This window comes from Rhinopithecus bieti, unplaced genomic scaffold (genome assembly GCF_001698545.2).
Source record: "Rhinopithecus bieti isolate Rb0 unplaced genomic scaffold, ASM169854v2 scaffold_9769, whole genome shotgun sequence".
NCBI classification, from domain to species: Eukaryota; Metazoa; Chordata; class Mammalia; order Primates; family Cercopithecidae; genus Rhinopithecus; species Rhinopithecus bieti.
Window position 1 is genome coordinate 18,300 of NW_016806163.1, and position 10,829 is coordinate 29,128.

Genomic DNA, 10,829 nt, shown 5'->3' on the forward strand with positions numbered 1-10,829 from the left:
GCCCCCTGGCGCCCCCGCCCCCACACTCAGGATTCACTGCCCCCCCTGCGTCCTGCCGACCCCGCACTCCGGACCCCAGCGCCTCCCACGCTGACCCCCCACACTCAGGGCCCCACCACCGCAACACCTCGCTGACCCTTCACTCGGGACCCCAGCGCCCCCCACCCCACTGAACAGGCGCTCAGGATCTCCAGACACAGCCCCACGCTGACCTCCATACTCAGGAGTCTGCCGCCCCAGTGACCCTCACACTCCAGACCCTGCCCCCGCCGCTCCAGTGACTCCCCACTGTGCACCCCGGTGACTGCCGTGCTCCAACTCCCCTGCCCTCCGCTGAGCTTTTAGTCCCTACCCCACCTCCCACTTTCTTTCCCCACCCAGTGCTCAAGCCCACCGCCCACTCTCCTGTGTCCCTTATGCCTCCCCGCGTTCTGGTCCGCAGGCCCCTGCCCACCTGGCCCCATCGCCTCCTCCTGTCTTGGCCTGGCCCCTCCCCACGCAGCTGTGTCCCAGTCCTCACTTTGTGGTCCTAAAGCTCTTGAGGGGGGAGAGCAGGGGAATGGTGGGGATAGGAAGGTGGTCTGATCCGCAGGGACCTGTTGCAGCACTGCCTGGGAACTCCCGGCTGTGCTCGCTGCCCCCTCCCCCTTCCGCTGTGGCCACCGGCTTTGTTTTCCGGAAACGCACGGATCAGGGAGGGAGGGTGAGATGTCTGAACAGGGCCTGCGGTGGCCTCACCGATCCCCATCCCCTCCTGGCTTCTCTCTCCCAACTTTCTTAGGGGAAGACTTTCCCGTTGTGGGGCGTGGGGGCTGAGAGGACATTCGGGAACTGTTGCGTCTGGAGCCAGAATGGCTTTGGGACATCTGGTTCTTATTCCTGTGGCCTCCGGATGGCATTGTTTGTAGGAAGCGGGCCGGAGGGTTGTCTGTGTAGGTGGAGTCCAGCATCTTCTCTCCGTTGTGCTCCACCGTGCGGCCCAGCGCTCCGGGCCGCCCACACGGCCATGTGGTGGGGCTCTGCCTCCCCAGCCCAGGACATGCTGGAGCCTCCTTGGTGTTTCCTGGTTCCCGGAGGCCCTGGTAGTTCGTGGTGTGGGAGCTGAGCAGGAAGGTACACAGGCTCCCATCTGGAGGGAAAGCCCAGGCGTCCCGCCGCGCGATGGAGCTCGGATAGGGAGGGGACTGGGGGGGTGGGTGGCAGCTGGGGATGGAAGCACCCCGGCTACTCTGTCCTGCCCAGCCCAGCCCAGCCTGGGGTGCCTCTGTGCAGAGGACAGACTGTGTGCCAGGGCCCCGAGGTTTGAAAGGGGGAAGTTCGCGGTTGTCACCGGTACTTTGTTTTGTTTTCCCCAGTGTCTCCACCAAAACGAAACGCTCTGGGCCGGGCTGACTGATGAGTTTCCCAGGCACGCAGTCCCCGGGAGTGTGTGCAGGCACGCGCACGCCTGCCTTGACGTCTCTAGGGCCCAGAGTGTTTTGCTCAGTCCCCCAAGGTGAGCTCTGAGAGCCGCTCCTGCACAGATGGGAGGGAACTGGAGACCTGCATGCAGGGGAGCGGGGTCTGGACAGGGTCCCACTGGAAGGGCCAGGTCTGGGGGTGAGAGGCCAGCCGTCTGTTCTGCAGGACTGTGCAGCGGGCAAATGGGGTGAAATGTCAGAGGAGCTGTCTCTGTTCCCTTTACCCCGGTGGGAGGCAAAACCCCAACTGGCCTGTAGTGTCTGCATTTACTATGCCTGCAGTGCGGTCGGACCTCCTTGTGTGTAAAGGGGCTTCCTGTCTGGTTTGATCCTGACTAGTTCCTCTGAAGAGGATGAGGGACCAGCGCCTCTTTGCCTGGACTCTGGGCAGGTCCAGGAGCCAGGCCGTTTGCAGGACGGCCTGCGATGGTGCAGCACTTGGTGCAGATGGATTTTGTGGAATTGCTGATTCGGGTTTCTTCTTGTTTTCTTCTCTTCCTTTTTAATGATACAGTAATTACTCTGGGCTACAAGGGAAGTAGGTGAGGGTTTTTTTAATTGAAAGTTCCTGTTGCTCATCCCAAGCTTAGGGGAAGCCAGTACACCAGCCATTAATTTGGGGATTGGGGTAGTCCTGTTGCTGTGCCAGGCACGGTGGGGGGGCACTGTGTCTGTGGGGACTGGTGGGGGGGTCAGTGCACGCCCGAGAGGCAGATGTGTCTGCAGAGCCACTGGGACGGACCGAAGCTGAGCTTAGGGACAGTCGGGATTGCCCCGGGGTATCTGGAGTGATGTTGCCTCCTTTCTGCATTGCCATCGAGCTGCCCCAGGCCCCCGGGGGCTCATGGTCCTTCAAGGCCTTGACTGAGGCCTGGCGGAGGGCAGGTGGTGGGTGGAGGCAGCGCTCTGGGTGCTGTTGAGGCCCAGGGCCGGTCACAGCCTGGCAGGGGCTGCGGGCCTCGGGTGGCAGTGGGCAGGCCGGCGTGTGGGGCTGGCTGACTTTCTCTGAACCTGGAGAGGACACAGGGTCCATGTGAAGGAGGCCCTGGCCCGAGTCCTGGTTAGTGTCACGGTGGTGGCGGGCAGCTGTGGGCTTTGTCCTCAGGTCAGCCTCAAGTCCCGTGTCCAGCTAGGGCTTGGTGGCTGCGCGCGTGCTGGATCGAGCTCTGGTGTCAGGCGCAGTGGCTGTGCACATGCTGGATCGAGCTCTGGTGTCAGGCATGCCGCGTCCGCCTCCCCCACCCCACAGATCTGCGGATGCTCCGCTGGCAGCCACGCGAGAGAACCTGTTGGTTGGCGGCCTCTGGGCAAGGCTGTCTGAGTGAGGCCTGCAGTCTGGAGGCTCCCAGGTTGGGAGGCTCCGCGTCTGCCTCTTCCTCGTTCTGGAGTTCTCGTGGGGCCGGTGCTGTGGGGCTTCCCGGGAAGTGGGTGGAGCGCCCATTTTACAGATGAGGAAGTCGAGGCCTACTTGGCCTCCTTGGGTAGAGGAGGAAGTGGTGGTTACTGACTCCCACACCTGTGCTCCTCTGGTTACCCGCTGTGCCAGTGGGAGCAGTGACAGCGAGGGGTGGTGGCCCTGCGGACAGAGGATGGGCCTCACCACCTTCCCCATCCTCTCTACCGGCTCTGGGTCCAGGGTACTGTGCTGCCCCTGTGGCTGGCACGTGGATGCAGCCGTCTCCTGGATGGGTCTGTCCAGGAACTGGACTGGCCTGGCGGGGTGGGGGGTGCCCCTTTGTGCCACCTCAGCGAGGGCTCAAAGTGAGGGGCTAGGACCACCAGAATGAGGCTCGGGGTCCCAGACCAGGGCGGGCCCATCGCTGTTTATTCATTTATTTGTTTAAAGATGGAGTCTCGCTCTGTTGCCCAGGCTGGAGTGCAGTGGCACGATCTCAGCTCACTGCAACCTCTGCCTCCTGGGTTCGAGCGATTCTCCTGCCTCAGCCTCCTGAGTATCTGAGATGACGTGCACCACCACACCCGGCTAATTTTTTTGTATTGTTTTAGTAGAGGCGGGGTTTCACCATGTTGGTCAGGCTGGTCTCAAACTCCTGACCGTGTGAGCCACCGCGCCTGGCCTATTTATTTATTTTTTTGAGGTGGAGTCTCATTCTGTAGCCCAGGCTGGAGTGCAGTGGCGCGATCTTGGCTCACTGCCACTTCTGCCTTCTGTGTTCAAGTGATTGTCCCACATCAGCCTCCTGAGTAGCTGGGAAGCGCCACCTCGCCTGACTAGTTTTTGTATTTTTAGTAGAGACTGGGTTTCACCATGTTGGCCAAGCTGGTCTTGAACTCCTGACCTCAGGTGATCCGCCCGCCTCAGCCTCCCACATAGCTGGGATGACAGGCGTGAGCCCCGCGCCCGGCCCTGTCGCTATGTAAAAGGCAGAGGAAACCTGAGAGGTTTTTTGTTGTCTCCAGCCATGTTTCGTGGACGCGTGATTGCCCTTTGGATCCTTGAAGAAAGTTGTGCTTCAAGGTAATCTCTCAATTATCTGGAAACTTTCACCCTCTGGAGTGAGGCGCCCCAAGTCCTGGTCTGGATTCGTGGACAGAGTCCACGCCTGTGAGGCCTCATGGCCGGTCCTGCCCCCTTGGCCATGGTGCTGTGGGCTGTGTTGCCGGTAGGACCCGCCCTCCTTAGGGACTTTGTTTCCCCGGTGACTCCAGGATGTTCATGTCATCTGCGATGACCTCTGCCCCTTCCCGTCTGACCTCCGTCCCCAAGAAAAATGGCAAGTGTGCAAGGGCTTGTCCCGTCTGCGGCGGCCGTGCCCCCTCAGGCTTCTGCTCCAGTGGTCCTGGGGCCGGGCAGCTGGCGCCGATGCCCAAGCTCTGCCTGTGGGCAGTTCCCAGGACGGGACCAGCATGAGGACAGAGACTGGCCCGTGTCTGCCTCTGACTTGCTGGGTGGGCCTTTGAGTTCCTCTGAGGGTGGGTGCGCTGAGGGGGATCCAGCCAGAGCCCTGGAGCCTGCAGGTGGGCTGGGCCGGGGCTTGTGGCCGCAGGAGTGGTGTGCGTGTGCACTGGCAGCGTCCGCACGTGTGTCCATGCCGTGCCATCACGCTGGTCAGGCCTGTACGCTGCGGAGAGGGGTGCTGTGTGGGGTTCGCTGCCTGAGTCCTGGGTGTACCATGGTTGTCCTGTTGGAAGTGGTCAGGGACCTCCGCTGCCCCTCGGACCTCGCCCGGGGACCTGGGCTGTGGGTGTGGTAACGTGATCGGGCCCCCATGAGTCAGCTCGTCCTCCTTGTGCCTGGGCACTGGCCTCTTCTTCCTGTGGGTGCACAGCCCCGGTTCCTCTGAAAGCTTCATGGGCCGGGACCCCAGAAGAGCTGGTTAAACCCTGGCCCTGTGAACAGGAGGTGTGGCTTCAGGGGATGGCCCGGCCCCAGGCTCAGACTTGATCCTTCGCCGAGGGAGCCATTCTGGGAGGCCGCTGCCCCTGGCCCCATCCTGCCCCCTCTCATCCCCGGGGTGCTGGCCAGAGCCGGGCTCGCCGCGTTTCTTAAAATTAACCATCCTGGCCGGACGCGGTGGCTCACGCCTGTAATCCCAGCGCTTTGGGAGGCCAAGGCGAGCAGATCACGAGGTCAGGAGATCGAGACCAGCCTGGCCAACAATATGAAACCCCGTCTCTACTAAAAATACAAAAAGTTAGCCAGGCGTAGTGGCGGATGCCTGTAGTCCCAGCTACTTGGGAGGCTGAGGCAGGAGAATGGCGTGAACCCAGGAGGCAGAGCTTGCAGTGAGCTGAGATCGCGCCACTGCACTCCAGCCTGGGTGACAGAGCGAGACTCCCTCTCAAAAAAAAAAAAAAAAAATTAACGATCCCATCACACTGACCCAGCTCACTGTTCTCTTACCAGCCTCATTTGGGTATGGTCCTCAGAGCATGAGCCACTTTTTTTGGTCAAAACATAATCCACATTCGGTAGAATTCAGCGATGTGTGCACATAAGTGATTTTTATACAGCTGACCCTTGAGCAGGGTGGGGTTTAGGGCTTCAGCCCCTCATGCAGTATAATACCCTCGTATAGCTTTCGAGTCCTCCAGACTCCGCTGCCCACAGCCTGCTGGTGACCGGAGGCCTTGGGAGGACACGTGGTCCATGCTCACACCCCTCGTGTGTTGTGTTAGGTGCTGCGTTCTCATAGTGAGGGAAGCTGGACACCAGAACATGTTGAGAAAAGCGTAAAGAAGATAAACCCTGTTTGCTCTCCATGCAGTGGAAGTGACGCTCATGCAAGCCTCTGTCCTCGTCCTGTTCACGTTGAGGGCTGAGGAGGGGAGGGTGGGTCTCGCTGTCTTGGGTGGCAGAGTGGAAGGGAGCCAGGAGAGGCCGGCACCCTCAGGGCAGCCTTTATTGGAAAAAATCCGTGTCCGAGTGGACCTGTCAGTTCAGACCCGCCGTGGTCAAGGCTCCTGTGTGTGTGCAGCCACCACCTCTTATTCCAGAGCATTCTTATCACCTGCAAAGGGAGTCCCAGTCCCTTCAGCAGCCAGCCTTCCATACTGTCCTTTCCAGAACCTCCCCACCTTCCCAGATTGAGACACTGTCCTCGTGAAACGTTCACTCCCCTGCCCTCTCCAGCCCCTGGCACCCCCATCCTACTTTCTGTCTCTGTGACTCTGAGAGTTCTAGGGACCTCCTGGGGTGGAATCACAGAGGCCGAGGCCTTGTGTGTTTGGCGTCTCTCACTGAGCATGATGTCCTCGGTGCATCCGCGCTGTGGCCCGCATCCGAGCCTCACTCCTGTTTGTGGCTGAGTCGTGTTCCGGTGTGTGGGTGGCCACGCGCTTATTTCCGTGATGGATGTTTGCATGGCATCTGCGTGTGGCGGCTGCGAGCATCTGTGTCTGGTTCCCGCATGGCCTCATGATTGTTCTCGGGCGGACGTCTAGCGGTGGAACCGCTGGTCACACGGCCACTCCGGGTTGGACCATCTGAGGAGCCGCTGACCACCATCTACAGCACCTGCACTGTTTGTGTCCCCTGCCGGGTTTTGGGGACTGGATCTCTGCACAGCGACGACCACTCCCCTCCTTCCAGGGACCTGGTTTCTCCCGTCCTCGGGCCCGATGTTTCTCTGGCCTGCAGGACATCAGAGACTCTGCTGTCCTGATCCCCACGCCGTCTAGAAAGCCAGGGGTCCTGCATGTGCCTGGTGTCCCCACTACCTTGTCAGGCACAGGTCTTGCACCCTGTGACGAGCACGGGCAGTGGGACAGACGGATGTGCTGCCCATGACCTTCGCCACAGCAAGTTCAGAGGCCGGGGGCATCCAGTGTCCATAGAGTGACCAACAGGCCCCAGCCCCGCAGGATCATCCAGGTGGCCCTGGCCTTTCAAGACCACAAAAAATCAATGTTTATTTATTTATTTATTTATTTATTTTATTTTATTTTATTTTATTTTATTTTATTTTTTTGAGATGGAATCTCACTCTGTCGCTCAGGCTGGAGTGCAGTGGCGTGATCTCGGCTCACTGCAAGCTCCGCCACCCGGGTTCACGCCATTCTCCTCCTGCCTCAGCCTCCCGAGTAGCTGGGACCACAGGCGCCGCCACCACGCTTGGCTGATTTTTTGTACTTTTAGTAGAGAAGGGGTTTCGCCATGTTAGCCAGGATGGTCTCGATCTCCTGAGCTCGTGATCCGCCCACCTCGGCCTCCCAAAGTGTTGGGATTACAGGTGTGAGCCACCGCGCCCGGCCAAGTGTTTATTTTTAAGTAGCAAAAGAGAGCTCAGCAATGTCGGAGAGCTTGAACGTTACAGTGACATCTGAAGAAGGCGTTCTTTCCCAAATCGCAGACTCTAGGAGATGAGCACTGTCCGCTTTTCAGGGAAAATTGTCCAAGACCCCCCCGAAGACAGGAGGGGGTGCGCTTAGAAACAGCCAAAGCCTCCTTCCATGTCGGAACAGACGGGTCTTCCCGGGCTGGCCTGGCCTAAATCCGCTGCCGCCCACCGAACACAAAGGCGCCTTCTCGTGCCCCAGAGGCCACCAGCGCCCGTCCCCACTGCCTCCCTCCAGCCGGCGTCAGGCGGGGCCTGGCCTCTGAAAGGGAGGTGTCACCTGCTCTGGAGCATCTCGGAGGGAGGGGCTGTGGGAGTTTTGCTGGAGACCCTCCAGGTGGGGCCGTGGGGGCATTGTGGCGGAGTGTGTGGGAAAGTTTTAGGTGAGCTGGGCGTGTGTTTGCCTTGGTGCCCCCCTAGGTCCCTGGGTGAGCCACGTGCCCAGTTTTCACGGGAGACCGTGGGGGTCAGAGAGCTGGCCAGGCGGGTGGTCTGTGTCTATCTCCTGCTGTTGAAATGAGGGGAGGCAAGAGGAGACACCGTGGGCCTGGGGAGGCAACATTTTCTGCCATTTGGCTGATTTATAAAAATCAAAGATGGGGGCCTTCTGGGACCATGTGATGTCTTCCTTTTCAGACCCTGCCAGATCCTGAGGCTGGCTGCTTGTGTCCCTTTGGTCCTCCAGGGCTCCCTGAGAGGGCAGCGCCAGCTGTGTTGTGTATGATGGGACGGGGGTCCCAGTTGGGGGGTGCAGCCTCCCAATGGGCCAGGATGGGGATGCTTGGGTGTCCCCAGGATTCTCAGGCTGGGCAAGAGGAAGCAGAGTCCACCTCCCCACCCTCCTCTTCTCTGCTGTTTCTGACTCAACATCGTGAAACATGACATTAAGCTGAGACGTGGTGAGACTGGGGCCACCCTCACTTCCACATAAGGCCGCGTTTCTGTTTACTGGAGGCTAGGACTTGGCATGTCATTTTGGGGGATAGCCCAACCCTTCAGTGTGAAAGGGGTTGTGGTGGTCACTGCAGGACAGCAAGGACACCCTGGCTCCTCAGTGGGTGGTGGGTGCAGGGCTGGACGAGGGCCCAGGGGGCAGACGCTAGTACACCGATAGTGTGTGTGTCATCCTCGGCCTCTGGGCATTGAGACTGCCCGGGTGACGGAGGACGGGATGCTTCTGTGTGTTCAACCTTTTTTTTTTTTTGTTTCTTGAGACAGAGTCTTGCTGTTGCCAAGGCAGAGTGCAGTGGTGCCATCTTGGCTTACTGCAGCCTCCAGGAGGTTCAAGTGATTCTCCTGCCTCAGCCTCCCGAGTAGCTGGGATTACAGGCGACCACCACCACGCCCAGCTAATTTTTGTGTTTTTAGTAGAGACAGGGTTTCACCATGTTGGCCAGGATGGTCTCAAACTCCTGACCTCAAGTGATCCGCCCACCTCGGCCTCCCAAAGTGTACATATCCTTTTAATAACAGTATATTTGACGATGATTTAAAAAACCCAATCCCTGAAGGCCCTTAATAAAAGCTGAGGTGAATACAGGCCTGACTCTGAGGGGCACATGCCTAGCAGGCATTGCCCGGTGCGCAGGGCCAGGAGCCGAGTCGTGAGGGACTGGATGGAGGCCAGGGGATGGCAAAGACCTGGGCAGCTCCCCGGGACTAAGCTCTCCCCTGGGGCTCCCCGGGGAATGAGGCCGAACCCCGCCATGCCCTCCACTCTGCAGCCCTCGTGGGGAGCATCACAGAGGCAGGAGCCGGCGACCGAGGTGACTGCCTTCGGGTGGAGGGAAACCAGGGCGGGACATCACCCGGCGGCTCCCACGCTGTGAGGGGAAAAGGCACTCCAGTCTGGGCGACAGAGTGAGGCTCCATCTGGAAGAAAAAAAAAAAGAAAAGGAAATGTAGAAACGCAGTAGAAACGCAGCCCACCCAGGTTTTCCACGGCTGTTCGTGGTTACGCTTCTGGAAGGACCAGTGTCCTCCCAGACCTAGCAGGATTCCGATGGGAGCCACCCAGGGTCCCACCCAGCCCCGGGACCTGCCGTGGGAGCTTTCTTTCCTGGTGGGGTGCCTGACCCTGCCTGAGTGTTCCCCCCGCTGTCTGTGGCACCACCTGGGGCCAGGGGACCCCTGCCCCCCTAGCAACACCGGGTCAGCTCTGCCCCCGGGCCAGGGTGCAGGAACCAGAATTGAGCTGCTGAGGCGGAGTAGGGTTGCTGTGCCGGCCTGTGCGCCGTGGGGGACGGTGCACCGTGCGGCGGGCCTGTGCGCCGAGGGGGCCTGTGGACCGTGGGGCCTGTGCGCCCTGCGGGACTGTGCGCCGTGCGAGCCTGTGCGCCGTGGGGACTGTGCGCCGTGCGAGCCTGTGCGCCGTGGGGCCTGTGCGCCGTGGGGACTGTGCGCCGTGGGGCCTGTGTGTCGGTGCTCTCATTTCCCCCGGAGTCTCGAAGTCTTTGTGATGGATTTGATGCAAATGTGTCCACTGCTTTTGTTGATGGCGTCTGAGGCCCTGGAGTCCATGGCAGCCACGCCTCCCTTTGCATAATCTGAATTTTGGGGAAATTGCCCGTGTGGAGAAGTTGCAGGGACAGTGCCCTCCGCCAAGGCTGCCAGTGGGATGTGCAGCTCTGGGTGAGGGCCAGCTTTTCCCTGGAGTCAGCTCCGCCCGTGGCCCTCAGCTGTGGTCTGTGCCATCACCAGGGCAAGGCTGACCTCCTGTGGGATGGGGTCCCTGCGCAGCCTCGCTGCCTCCCCCGCCACCCCCCAACAGGGTCCAGTCCCAGCTGCCATTGCGCAGCCTTGCCCCCTCCCCCAGTCAGGGTCTGTCCGGGCCGCCGTGCTGTGGTTGCTCATGGCCCTCCTGTGCTCTTTACCTGGGTCCTTGCCTTTGCTGACGGTGGCATGTGACTGCTCAGCCACGTTCTCGGAGGCCGGCTCTCCTCATGGGCATCTGTGGTGCAATCGGTGCGGTGAGGTGGGGTTCTGCCGTGGACAGGGCCTTCTCGTGGTGATGACAGTTGCCCTTGGTCTGGTCTCCACAGCGCTGTGAGGACCGGCCCCGCCCGGCCCCGGCATTCACTCCTCAGCCTCCTCCCGTGGGGTGGGCAGCTTCCCTTCTCTCCTTGATTTGTGGGGTGTTTCTCTTTTGCACCCAATGCGTTAAACCCATTACCAGCCTAGGTCAGCCTGAGGTTGGTTTGTCCCGGCCGCGGCAGCTCCTGTGCTCTTCTGTTTTGGAGGGCGCCCTTCCATCTGCCCTGTGTCACCGGGCTGGGCCTGGCCCCGCTCTGCTCTGACCCTGGGACTGGAAGTATGTGCTGCCCTGGTGTTTGGGGGCTCGTGGGTCCTGGGGCGCTGCAACTCCGCATTCTCTTTCCTTGGGGTGCAGGTGAATTGGGGTGGCGGGGGACTGAGCCCACGGTGGCCAGCCCCTGCGGCCCCAGGTCAGAGGGCAGGGCCAGCCTGGACAGCGCTGCCCAGAAGGGGCCACGGCCGGGTCCACATGAGTCTAGGTGTCTCTGAGGGCACTGGGACGGGGGTGGCCTGCACCTGCCCAGCCCAGCGAGGTCCC

The 10,829-nt window shown here is 60.6% G+C and overlaps 1 pseudogene across 1 annotated transcript; it reads right to left on the bottom strand.

The window, feature by feature from the left end:
- Positions 1-8,600: 8,600 nt before the first annotated feature.
- On the bottom strand, positions 8,601-10,817 carry LOC108531430 (uncharacterized protein CSNK1G2-AS1-like; annotated as a pseudogene). The gene is made up of 3 exons (XR_001886166.1): positions 10,132-10,817; positions 9,684-9,804; positions 8,601-9,124 (listed from the first exon to the last, which is right to left on the bottom strand). The product of XR_001886166.1 is annotated as an uncharacterized protein CSNK1G2-AS1-like (transcript).
- Between the last annotated feature and the right edge of the window lie 12 nt (positions 10,818-10,829).